We start from the raw sequence: 14,231 nt of genomic DNA, 5'->3' as shown, positions 1-14,231 counted from the left end.
TAATAATCTCCTTAGTGAAAGTCATATTTGTGCATATCACCTTTGAATCAAGGGCTACAATTCAAGCACTTTTATTCATCGCACTGGCATAGTTTATAAGCATGATCTGGGGCCTATAGAAATTTTTTTTTCTGTGTTTCTCCTGCCCAGTAAATAAAATAGACAGCTAATTGCTGGTTGACATGTAAAGTCGGTGGTTAAATCATTTGTAAAGCATGTTACTGATTCCAAAAATACAGGACTATCAAGTCGTAAGAGTGATATACGAAACGCCCTTGGTCCGAATGTCTGTGCACTTGACATTGGAGTAGGGGTAACAAATAGCCCTGCTCCGCTGCCTCTTGGGCTACGGACAATTCATTTGCCCAAGCTCAGCACAGTTTTTAAAATAGTTCTCTTGATGGATTTCATGCGGACGATAACTTTGCTCCGTGGCATCAAATAATGCTCTTCCTTTATCGAAGACCTCTATTTTTCTAAGCCAAACATTTTTCAGACTACAGAATGGTTCTTCCCAGCATCATTTGGAAATTTCTGGCTGCCTCTCTTTGGACACATAGCTGAGAGCTGTTTAAATTTCCACTCACAATGTGCTCATCACACACACGAAAATACTTGAATATCATTGCCAGTGTCCTTAGGTCACATTGATCTAAAGTGCATACAGACCCCTCTCCATCGTCCTTGGCAATGAGAGGCACATATGGCACCAGTAATTGGAGTCGCAGAGTGTTACCCCAGCCTAATTTCAGCCAGCCGTTTCGGTCTTTTCCTTGCCCAAACCCTTCGGAGTGGTTGACGAGTGACTATGTGGACGTGTTTTCTTTTTGTTTCATCTCCATTATTCCCTGCTCCGATGTCTGGTGGCAGGGGCTGTGTCATGAAAGGGACCACCGAAATGACAATAATCACACAAGGCAGCTAATGGAAAGGAGAAACAGAAGCATGGCTAATATACACACGCAATATTACCTCCAATGATTTGAGAATTGCCTGTAAATTATTATAGATAATAAACTGCATGTCATACTCCATTTGGTCCAACACAACGATCTCTTTGTTTTCATGACAGCTTTGGCTGCTGTTAAAGAATCCAGCTTGGCGGGGGCGAGGGGGGGTGTTTGTTTGTTGTTTGTTGGTTGGTTTGTGGCCGTGCCCTCTGCATGTGGAAGTTCCCGGGCCAGGGATCTAACCCGTGCCACAGCAGTGACCTGGGCCGCTGCAGTGACACCCCCAGATCCTTCACCCGCTGCACCACGAGGGAACTTCCTCAGCACTCTGTTTTTGATAAAAGTAATCTCAAATGCTGATACAATGTTCTATCTCTCTATATATATTTACCATTAAATGAGGAGGATTAGATGGAAAAACACGTGTTTTAATACTGACTGCATCCTTAGGTCATTGACCGACAATATACCAAATTGAGGAGAGGCGGTGTTAAATATTTGGAATGGTGCTATTCGGCCAAGTGTTTGGATGCTCACACTGCTAGTTGTGCATCGTCAATGTGAACTTTTTATCCAATGACCCAGCTCTAGTTAAATATCCAGGTGAGATTGGCTCATGTTCAGTCTGTACAGTTGTTTGTTGATTTGCTGTATTTATGGGCATGGTGATTTCTACCAAATCAGAAGTCCCTATTTTATAAAAACAAAGGAAAACGTACTTGGAATATTCTTGTTTGCCAACAACAAAAAAAGAGAATGCTTATAAAGAATTACCACAAATACATTAATATTTTCTGTTTAAGATGTTATTTATAGTTCTTTGAAGATATTATAAAGGTTGATTGTATATTTATATTATGTACTTTATAGGTTTTTCCCTCATGTATCCAAATGATTATTTACATACGACTAAATAAATTTTCTCCTCTTTAAAGAGAGTCAGTGAGTTTTTGTATGAAATCTGTTTTTTTTTTTAGCCCTAAGAGGAAAATTACTAAAATGTAACTGATGATTGACTTTGGTTCTTCCCCCTGGAAGAGTTTTTTTCTAGGTGCGATCATAAAACCACCTGGAGAGAAGTGCCAAGTTTAGCTGCAAAATTTAAAACACACATACCTTTTGAGCCAGCAACTACATTTCTAAAATTTTTTTCCTACATATGAACAAAGACAAATGAACAGGGATTTTTTTTTTGACTTATTGCTTTTTGAATAAAAGATTGGAAATAATTTAAATGTCTATCAATGGGAACCGTTAAATAAAGTAGTGTTTATGAGACCGCTAAAAAAAAAAAAAAAGGTTCCATATGTAAAATTAGAAAACAGTATCCAAGATATATTGCTAAAGGGAAAACAAGATAAAATGTGTTTCACAGGAGTTCCCGTTGTGGCAGCAGTGGTGAACGAATCCGACTAGGAACCATGAGGTTGCGGGTTCGATCCCTGGCCTTGCTCAGTGGGTTAAGGATCTGGCGTAGGCCAGCAGCTGTAGCTCCAATTAGACCCCTAGCCTGGGAACCTCCGTGTGCCGCGGGTGTGGCCCTAAAAGACCAAAAGACAAAAAAAATTAAAAAATAATAAAAAATGAATAAAGGAGTTCCTGTCGTGGCGCAGTGGTTAACGAATCTGACTAGGAACCATGAGGTTGTGGGTTCGGTCCCTGCCCTTGCTCAGTGGGTTAACAATCCAGCATTGCCGTGAGCTGTGGTGTAGGTTGCAGACGCAGCTCGGATCCCATGTTGCTGTGGCTCTGGCGTAGGCCGGTGGCTACAGCTCCAATTCGACCCCTAGCCTGGGAACCTCCATATGCCGTGGGAGCGGCCCAAGAAATAGCTAAAAAAAAGACAAAAAAAAAAGAATAAAATAATAAAGTAACTATATGCCCCCCAAAATTTCTTAAGAATAGTGCATTGTTTTACATTTTTGCAAATTTCTTTAATATCTGGCTCAGTTGAAGACAACTGGGTTCTCATGTTTGCTTCTGCATTCAGTCTGTTGTTATATATGGTTTTGATTGACATATGTGAAGGAAATTCAGCCTCATACCTATGTGCAATCGCAAAGAGAAGGAGTATTTATTTTACTAGTCTTTTCAAATAATTCTAGTTTTTTTGGATACCACACCAAAACTCAAGTGGTATTTCTTAAAGGTTATTTGCAGTGTGGAATCTGACACCATATCAATGTTCCTTTTGTAAAACATAACATTAAAAGCCTGTCTTACACTTTTCCTTTTTTTTTTTTCCTTTGCTTTTTTTGCCTTTTTTTAGGGCCGCACCTGTGGCATATGGAAGTTCCCTGGCTAGGGGTCAAATCGGAGCTACAGCTGCAGCTCACACCACAGCCACGCTGGATCTGAGCCAGGTCTGCAACCTACACCACAGCTCCCAGCAATGCCAGGTCCCTGACCCACTGAGCGAAGCCAGGGATGCTGGTCAGATTCGTTTCCATTGCACCACAAAGGGAACTCCCTGTCTTGCACTTTGAATGGCTCTCTTACCCATTTGTGATTTTGCAACATCATGCTGTCGTCATATGGAAAATACCAATCTGCTGAGTTTTGTAGGTTTTCCAAATGTTTTCATATTTCAACTAATGTTATTATTTTTTGTCTTTTTAGGCTGCACCCATGGCGCATGGCGCTTCCCAGGCTAGGGGTTGAATCGGAGCTCTCTACGCCACAGTCACAGCAACGCCAGATCCAAGCTGCGTCTGGAACCTACACTGAAGCTCACAGCAATGCCGGATCCTTAACCCACTGAGCGAGGCCAGGGATGGAACCTGCGTCCTCGTGGATACTGATCAGATTCGTTTCCAATGAGCCACAACAGAAACTCCCATCAACCAATATTTTTAAAAGTCACATGATAATTGTGTGGGTCCATTTATATGAAATGTCCAGCATAGGCAGATCCATAGATAAAAGGGAGGAGAGGGGTGTAGGTAGTGACTGCTAATGGGCCAGTAGTATCTTTTGGGGTGACAAGTGTTCTGGAACTAGATAATGGTGATGGCTGCACACTTGTGTGAATATATAAAACCCACTAAATTATATACTCTAAAAGAGTAAATGTTATGGTGTGTGAATTGCATCTCAATTAGGAAACAGACAAGCTCAGGATGTTGATGTAAGTTTTCCAAAATTCTAATTTCCTTTTGAAAGTTTAATTAATTGTCACTGGCCACAAGGACCGCAGTGATGTTCCCCAAAGTGACAGCCTCCTTTTCAATAATGTGTCTGCCAAACATGAACATATTTCAGCAAAAATCAGTAGGTGAGTCTGCACCTCAGCTACGCCAGTGCTTTCCCTCAAGACAACAAGTGGACGTTGATTTGTAGCTGATGTGCTTTGTGCATACATTCCATTTTATTGTTGTTATTTTGTTTTTGTTTTGGGTTTTTTTGTTTGGTTTGGTTTTTTGCTTTTAGGGGCTGCACCTGCAGCATTTGGAATTTCCTAGGCTAGGGGTCAAATCATAGCTGTAGCTGCCGGCCTACACCACAGCTCACAGCAACACCAGATCCTTCACCCATTGAGCGAGGCCAGGAATTGAACTCATATTCTCATGGATACTAGTCCGATTCTTAACCCCCTGAGCCACAATGGGAACTCCCAAATATTCCATTTTAAAACCATGCAGGACCCTGTGGGGCCTTCCCAAGAACAGACACCATCACCTCCACCTTATGTCACCTGCCTCTTGTTTGCAAAAAAGAAAAAAGAAAAAAAAGGCCTAGTCAGCTAGGCTTCCCCCAAGTTCCACAGAGCAAATTTAGTCAGAGAACCAAGAAAACACAGAGAGGAAAGCAGTCGAGCAAAACAAAAGTAGTAATAGTTTAGCCATAAACCAAGGTCAAGGACCTTTCCTTCTTCATCGAGGGCTATAGGTAATTTCCTGAGCCATATCCTTGATTTGTGTTGAAGGTGCTAAAACCCCCCATGAGGTGGAAGAAGGTAACTGCACCCTGATCACCCTCATGTAGACCCCAGACCACTTGGAACCAGAAGCCGCAGGATTGAGATTCCTGAAACATCGCCCTATTACCTCACCACCAGCCAATCAGAGAACTGTGGGTGAGCTGACCACACCCCCTGGGACCCTCTCCCTCACGTCCTCTTTAAAAACCCTTCCCTGAAAGCCGTCAGGAAGTTTGGGGCTGTTGAGCACACAGGCCACCTCTTCTCTTTGCTTGGCACCTGCAGTTATCACTGTACTTTCCTCCACCACAACCTGGCATCAGCGGAGGGACTTTGCTTTGTAAGTGGACCCGAGTTTGGTCTGCTACCTATTTTGTCACGCAGGATATTAAAAAGATGTAGACTTATGAGGAAAGACTTGGGAGTTCCCTGGTGGCCTAGCAGTTAAGGATCTGCTGTTTTCACTGCTATGGTTTGGATCACTGCTGTAACATCTGTTTGATGCCTGGCCTGGGAACTTCCACATGCCGTGGGTACAGCCAAAAAAAAAGAATAAAGACTTAATGAAAGGTGGTCAATTTTCACTGTTTCATTAAGGATGTCCTTAGGTGAACCTGACCATTATGTGACTGCAAGCACATAGCAATGAAAAATACAGTGACTTCTGGTCCATTTTGGTGGCACTGCTTTGACCCGCAATTGCTTCTGCACCATCAGTGCAAACATCAACAGAATTGCCCCCAGGATCAACCATGAATGTGAATAAAGTTATTCAGTATTTTGAATGTTTCAACACCCCTTGTGCTGGTTTCTAAGCATTCACATAAAAGATCTTTGTCTAGTTGGTGTGATGCTGGATGAACACAAGCAAAACAGCAAGTCTAGCCACATCTACTGAGTTATCCATTTGTAGGACAGAAGTACAATTCGGCAGAGAAGATTTAACACTGCCTTCATGTTTGCAGCTGAATCTTTAATTTGACAAGCTACTGTATCATCAGAAAGTGGTGATTTCTTTTGCTGACTCCCAGGCCAGCCAGCATTCCGCAGTGTCAGCTGTAGGGCGTGCATGCCTTTCCCCAAGGCTTCCAGGCAGTCACCTACCCTGCATGGCACTTCACTGGCTTTGCCTTTCTGCTTAGAAAAGCTATAGTGGGAGTTCCCATGTGGTTCAGGGGGTTAAGGATCTGGCGTTGTCACTGCGGCAGCTCAGGTCACTGCTACAGCAAGGGTTCAATCCCTGGCCCAAGAACTGCATGCTGTGTGGCAAAGAAAAAAAAAAAAAAAGCAAGCTAGGAGTTCCCATTGTGGCTCAGCAGGAACAAACCTGACTAGTAATCACGAGGATGAGGGTTCAATCCCTGGCCTCAATCAGGCGGTTAAGGATCCAGCGTTGCTATGAGCTGCGGTGTAGGTGGCAGACTCGCCTCAGATCTGACATTGCTGTGGCTGTGGGACAGGCTGGTGGCTGCAGCTCCGATTTGACCCCTAGCTTGAGGACATATTCCTCAGGTGGGCCTTTAAAAAGCAACAACAACAAAAAAACCATAGTGATCAATTTTTGGCTTTTAATTTTTTTTTTTTTTTTTTGGTCTTATTGGGACCATACCAGCAGCATATGGAGGTTCCCAGGCTAGGGGTCCAATTGGAGCTGTAGCTGCCGGCCTACGCCACAGACACAGCAACTTGGGATCCAAGCTGTGTCTGCGACCTACACCATAGCTTATGGCAACGCTGGATCCTTAACCCACTGAGCGAGGTCAGGGATCAAACCCACGTCCTCATGAATACTAGTTGGGTTCGTTGACTGCCGAGCCACGATGAGAACTCCAATTTCTGGCTTTTAATGAACTCATTACATCTACATTTGAAATACTTCTTTCTTTAGGCGCCAAATGATTGCTCTTAAAATGATGCCACAAATTATGAGGTACCAAAAACGTAAAATTTTAACATTATAAAGCCAAGGAATAGATAGCTTTTGAGTTGTATTTTGTTTCATAGTTATGCTTTTTTGGGTAGGTTTTGGTTTCATCTTTTTCAGCATATTTAGGCTTAGATGGTGCAGCTGTGAGCTAAGAAAGCAAGATTTCTGATCTCCCCCTTTTAAAGCTAATGTTCCATCCTTAAATATAACGATGAATGGAGTGTGGCTTATGTGGACTGCGGGGCTGCAAACCCCAAAGGCTGGGAACCACAGTGGGGGAGAGAACGCTGATGCTGAATTGCAAAGACTAGGAAGCTGTAGGATTCATCCCCAAGGAAAGGGAAACTGAATCAGGGCGGAGAGCAGGTATCTGGCAATGCATTAAAGGCGCTACAAGGAGCTCCCTGGTGGTTCAGCAGGCTAAGGATCTGGCATTGTCACTGCTGTAGCTCTGGTTACCGCTGTGGCATGGGTTTAATCCCTAGCCCCGGAATTTCTTTTTTTTTTTTTGTCTTTTTTTGCCATTTCTTGGGCCACTCCTGCGGCATATGGAGCTTCCCAGGCTAGGGGTCGAATCAGAGCTGTAGCCACCGGCCTACACCAGAGCCACAGCAACGTGGGATCTGAGCCGTGTCTGCAACCTACACCACAGCTCACGTCAACGCAGGATCCTTAACCCACTGAGCAAGGCCAGGGATCAAACCCACAACTTCATGGTTCCTAGTCGGATTCGTTAACCACTGAGCCATGACGGAAACTCTGAGGCCCGGGAATTTCTTTGTGCTGTGGGCAGAGCCAAAAACAAAAACAAAATCCAAATAAAGGTGCTACAGATGAACTGTGTGGACCGCCAATGATGAAAGCAGAGAGGTTCGGGCTGACAGTCTCAGATTGGCACTGGGGAGCCTCGTCCATTGTCAGGTGAGGTGGGAAAAGGTAAGAGTTCCTTGGGACAATCTGGTCCCCAAGGGAGGGAAGTGGCCAGAAGAAGAGAAGATGAAGTTTGGAAAAGTACCAGTGAGCCATGTTCTGCTCTGTTATTCACTCCTTTACCTGATTTTTCCTAAGATTATGCGAGGGCCTTGAAGAATATACTCCTGGAGTTCCTGTCGTGGCGCAGCGGAAACAAATCCAACTAGGAACTGTGAGGGTGCAGGTTCGATCCCTGGCCTCACTCATTGGGTTAAGGGTCCCGTGTTGCCGTGAGCTGTGGTGTAGGTCGACGACGTGGCTTGGATGCGGCATTGCTGTGGCTGTGGCATAGGCCCATAGCTGTAGCTCCGATTAGACCCCTAGCCGGGGAACCTCCATATGCTGTGGCTGCAGCCCTAAAAAATAGCAAAAAATAAATAAAAATTAAAATTAAAAAAATGAAGGCTCTGGCATTGCAGCTGTGGCTCAGATTCAACCCCTGGCCTAGGAACTTCCATGTGCCTCGGGTGCGACCGTTAAGAAAAAAAAACATTCTCCGGACACTAAATTAGGATAGTCTCCCAATATTATGCTCAAGGCCCTCCTACTTGTAATTTCAAATATGACACTGGACAAACCCCATCACCTCTTCAAGTTCCACTGGCCAAACCTCTTGGCTCTGAAAGGAGAGGTGGCATGGGGTTTGTGGTTAAGAATATAGATTCCGGGAGTTCCCGTCATGGCTCAGTAGTTAACAAATCCTACTAGGAACCATGAGGTTACGGGTTTGATCCCTGGCCTTACTCAGTGGGTTAAGGATCCAGTGTTGCAGTGAGCTGTGGTGTAGGTTGCAGACACGGCTTGGATCCTACGTTGCTGTGGCTCTGGCGTAGGCTGGTGACTACAGCTCTGATTCGACCCCTAGCCTGGGAACCTCCATATGCCACAGGAGCAGCCTTAGAAATGGCAAAAAGACAAAAAAAAAAAAAAAAGAATATAGACTCCGTAGGTATAGACTTGAATCTCAACTTCACCGCTTACTAGTCATAAAACTTTGGGAAAATTAACTTGTGCTCTCAGGGCGTAATTTAGGCTTTGCAGGCCATGCAGTTTCCATCGTGACGGTCTAAGTCTGTCACCCTGTGTCATAAACTGTGGCCCAATAAAATTTTATATACAGAAACACGCAGCTGGCCAGATTAGACTTATGCCATAGTTTATAGGCTCCTGATCTGAGACAGAAATAACATCATATACCTTGAAGCGTGGCTGTAAGAATTAAATCAGTTACTACTTGTTTATTTCTTGCCATGCCATAGATAATCAATGGAAATTGCTGCTATTATCATTGTCCCTTAAGTTATTCCAGCTCAGTCTGTGACCCCAATCTGGCTATCTGACTTTCTAGATGGGCAGCACAGATTTCCCAACTGAAAACGGCCTTTCTGAATGGAGATGACAGTTTGAGGGGACGCAATAAACAGGAAAACGGAAGTCCTCTGCAGCTCCCATCCCTGGGGGCTCCATGTTGCAAGGGCAAATGAACGCTCTCTCCCCAAGGCGGACGATCTTATTTCAAAACAACAGGTAGGTAAAGCTGAGACGGGAATGTGACTTTGTGAAATGGCCTACCACGTAACAGTATACGTTTAAGCCCAGGTGCACAGTTTTCTTTTTCTTTTTTTAATTTTTAGGGCCACCCCTGCGGCATATGGACATTCTCAGGCCAGGGGTCAAGTCAGAGCTACCGCTGTCAGTCTACACCGCAGCCGCAGCCACAGCAACACCGGATCCTTAAACCACTGAGCAAGGCCAGGGATCAAACCTGCGTCCTCATGGATGCTAGTCAGATTCTTCAGCTGCTGAGCCACAAAGAGAACTCCAGCGCACATTTTTCTTTTGTGTGGTGGTACTTTGTCTATTTCACATGTTTGTTGCAGCACTATTCACAATAGCCAAGACATGGAAACAACCTAGATGTCCATCAACAGATGATTGGATTAGGAATATGTGTGTATATATACACAATGGAATACTACTCAGCCATAAAAAATAACAAAATAATGCCACTTGCAGCAACATGGAAGGAATTAGAGACTCTCATACTAAATGAAGTAAGTCAGAAAGAGAAAGACAAATACGATATGCTATCACTTATATCTGGAATCTAATATCTGGCACAAATGAACCTTTCCACAGAAAAGAAAATCATGGACATGGGGAACAGACTTGTGGTTGCCAAGGGGAAGAGGGAGGGAGTGGGATGGACTGAGAATTTGGGGTTAATAGATGCAAACTATTGCCTTTGGAATGGATAAGCAATGAGATTCTGCTGTATAGCACTGGGAACTAAATCTAGTCACTTATGATGGAGCCTGATAATGTGAGCAAAAAGAATGTGTACATATATGTGTAACTGGGTCACCTGGCTATACAGTAGAAAATGGACAGATCGCTGTAAACCAGCTATAATGGAAAAAATAAAAACCATTATAAAATAAAATTTAAAAAAACAGGGAGTTCCCGTCGTGGTGCAGTGGTTATAAAGGGAAATAAAGGAGGACTGATGACCGCCTTGTAAACAAGCAGCTCGGAAAACATTTAAAGTGGTGACTGGGAGTTCCCATCGTGGCGCAGTGGTTAACGAATCCAACTAGGAACCATGAGGTGGTGGGTTCGATCCCTGGCCTTGCTCAGTGGGTTAAGGATCTGGCATTGCCATGAGCTGTGGTGTAGGTTGCAGATGCTGCTCGGATCCCACGTTGCCTTGGCTCTGGCGTAGGCCGGTGGCTACGGCTCCGATTAGACCCCTAGCCTGGGAACCTCCATATGCCGCGGGAAGCAGCCCTGGAAAAAGGCAAAAAAAATAAAAATAAAAATAAAATAAATAAAGTGGTGACTGGTAATTTGTCCCTACCCCTACTTCCAGCCCCTCCCCTAATGGAATCGCAGGCTAAAGTCTTGGCTTCCTCAAGATAATATGGAGCCTAGGGTTTCCTTGGTGATGCAGTGGGTTAAGGATCTGGCGTTGTCACTGCAATGTTCAGGCCTCGGCTGTGGCACGTGTTCGATCCCCGGCCCCAGAACGTCCTCATGCTGTGGGTGCAGCAAAGACCAAAAAAAGAGATTACACGGATTCCATATAATCAAGGGGTAATGCACATACTATGCCAACCTGGTCAGGAAGAAAAGCGGTAATAGACGTTACCATTGTGTAAAATATACACATATATTTTTAGCTTATAAATTAAAAATGCACATTTGCCACTGTTGATAAATTGTTCTTGTAACACTAAACATATAAATCATCAGAAACTAGCAGTATTTTATAATTACAATGCTGAATAATAGCAGAGTATGAATACTTTTGACTGAAAAGATGAGGAAAGGCTAAACCATAAAAGGCTGTGACGTTTCACTGCAAAAGAGTATGTCACAAACAAAGCAGATTTATGCGTCCACATGAAAGCTGTCAGCCGAGGCCGAGAGGCAAACCCCTGGCTCCCCAGCCAGGCCCTCCTCATGCGGGCCCTAACTTAGGCAAGACCGCAGGAGAGAGGGGCAAAAGGATGGACCACGGAGGATGCTGGTGCCTTGCAGGCCTTTAGGGTAACGATATTGTTCCTATTTTGGCAAAAATAATTATAATCTGGGAGTTCCCATTGTGGCACAGTGGAAACAAATCTGACTAGTGTCCATGAGGATGTGGGTTTGATCCCTGGCCTCGCTCAGTGAGTTGGGAATCCAGCATTGCCCTGAGCTGTCGTGTAGGTCGCAGACGTGGCTTGGATCCTGTGTTGCCGTGGCTGTGGTATAGGCTAGCAGCTGCAGCTCCAATTGGACCCCTAACCTGGGAACTTCCATATGCTATGGGTGTGGCCCTAAAAAGAAAAAAAAATTATAATTCAGTAATAAGGCACTCAAATTATGAGGGCAAATAATTATGGAAATGATCTAACATCTTATGTTGCTTAACTATTACTTAACAATAGCCAACCTATTGATAACTTTTTAAATGTGTTATTTTTTTGGCTGCACTTGAAGCATGAAGTTCCTGGGCCAGGGCCTGAACCCAAGGGACACCAGCAACCTGAGCCACAGCAGTGAGGTGGGGCAGGCGCCCCGGGTCTCTCACCAATGAAACCTTTGCTCTGCGCTTGGACTAAATCCAGACACAACTTTGACTGGCTCTTCATCTGCCAGAAAGCAGAACACCTCTGGGTCCACAGATGGTCCCTGGTTATCCAAGACTGAGTGTGAGGGGTGTGTGGATGGGGGTTAAAATCCGCTTTGATATTAACACGGGTTTAGTAAAAAAAAGAACAGAAGCATCTGTCCCTGAGCCATGGCTACAGAGCTGTTCCAGGAGTGAGGTGGGGACAACAGCCAGAGTCCACCTGTTCCCCATCTTCCGGGAGGTCCCAGGGCTTCACCGGAAGGTCCTTGGGCGGGTGGGTGGGGGATGGAAAGTGGGCAGGTGGGTGTTTTCTGTGCAGTGAAGTGGAAGCTGCAAAGAAAAGCTGGTAGCGTTGATACAGTGAGAGCAGGTTGAGAGCTAATTTGCCTGTAGCCTAAGAGGGGTCCGCAGACGCTTTGCTGCTGTGAGTTCATTGTCAGGAACACTCAGGTGCCATGGAAGCGCAGCCAATGATTGTTATATAATGCATCTCGGGGAGGTGGAACTTTCTCCCCTAAAACTGTACTGGCTTTGCCCCTCTGTGGACCTAACACAATACAGACTGTGCTTTTCTTTCAGTTGCCCGTACCCTGTGTCCTTAAAATTCCCTGTGGTTCTTACTTGCGGATATAAAAAATACAACAGGGAGTTCCCATCATGGCGCAGCGGAAACGAATCCGACTAGGAACCATGAGGTTGCGGGTTCGATCCCTGGCCTCACTCAGTGGGTTAAGGATCTGGCATTTCCGTGGCTGTGGTATATGCCACAGGTGCAGCCCTAAAAAGCAAAATAAATAAACAAAAAGTACAACAGGAGTTCCTGTCATGCTCAGTGGTTAATGAGTCTAACTAGCATCCATGAAGATGCAGATTCAACCCCTGGCCTTGCTCAGCAGGTTAAATTAAAGATCTGGTGTTGCCGAGTGCCGTGGTGTAGGTCGAAGACGTGGCTCAGATCCTGCGTTGCTGTGGCTGTGGTGTAGGCCAGCAGCTACAGTTCTGATTTGACCCCTAGCCTGGGAACCTCCATATGCCACGGGTGCCGCCCTAAAAAGCAAATAAATAAATAAATAAAACTAGTGAATAAAGCCAGAAAAAAAGAAGCAGATTCACAGATACAGAGAACAAACTACTGGTTACCAGTGGGGAGAGAGAGAAGGGGTAAATAGCAATATAGGGGTGGGGAGTGAGAGGTACAAACCACTGGGTGTAAAGTAGGCTCAAGGACGTATCAGACAACACGAGGAATATAGCCAATGTTTGCAATAACTGTAAGTGGAAAGTAACCTTTAAAAATTATATTAAAAATAGAGTTCCCACTGTGGCTCGGCAGCTCAAGAGCCCAGCTAATGTCCATGAGGATGCAGGTTCTAGCCCTGGCCTGGCTCAGTGGATTAGGATGCAGCCTTGCAGCAAGATGCGGCATAGATCACAGAGGCCACTCGGATCCCCTGTTGCTGCAGTTGTGGTGTAGGCCGGCAGCTGCAACTCCAATTTGACCCCTAGCCTGTCCTTTCTTTTTTTTTTCTTTTTTTCTTTTTTTGCTTCTTCTTTTTTTTTTTTTTTTTTTTTTTAGGGCTGCCCTTGCAGCATGTGGAAGTTCCCAGGCTAGGGGTTGAATTGGAGCTGCAGCTGTTGGCCTGCGCCACAGCCACAGCAACACCAGACCTGAGCCACATCTGCAACCACAGCTCATGGCAATGCCGGATCTTTTACCCACTGAGCAAGGCCAGGTATCAAACCCACATCCTCATGGCTACTAGTCAGGTTAGATACCACTGAGCCACAATAGGGACTCCCTTGCCTGCCTTTTTTTTTAGGACAGGGGCAGCCCTAAAAATAAAAAATAAAACAAAATAAAAATTATGTAAAAATTTTAAAATATCAGGGGCCCTGCCGGGCCTCTGAGCACATCCTCGAACGGGTGCTCTGAGCCACCACTGGTGCGGAGGGTGGCCTGTGGGTGCACCGTCAGCCACAGCCCTTATGCATACAAAAAAAAAAAAAAAGATTTAAAATATTAAGCAAAAAATAAAATTTATCAGACCCAACTTAGAATAGATTTACAAGGAGATCCTGCTGAGTAGCATTGAGAACTTTGTCTAGATACTCATGTTGCAACAGAACAAAGGGTGGGGGGAAAAAATGTAATTGTAATGTATACATGTAAGGATAACTTGATCCCCTTGCTGTACAGTGGGAAAATAAAATAAAAAATTTAAAAAAAGCCATACAACAACAAAATAAATAAATAAATAATAAAACTCAAACACCTCTCACACACACAAAAAATCCCTGTTATAAAAGTGGTAACTGTCCACAGTGCTTCAGGAAGCAGAAAGCCTC

This window comes from Phacochoerus africanus, chromosome 3 (genome assembly GCF_016906955.1).
Source record: "Phacochoerus africanus isolate WHEZ1 chromosome 3, ROS_Pafr_v1, whole genome shotgun sequence".
Classification (NCBI taxonomy): domain Eukaryota; kingdom Metazoa; phylum Chordata; class Mammalia; order Artiodactyla; family Suidae; genus Phacochoerus; species Phacochoerus africanus.
This window is presented reverse-complemented; position numbering follows the sequence as displayed.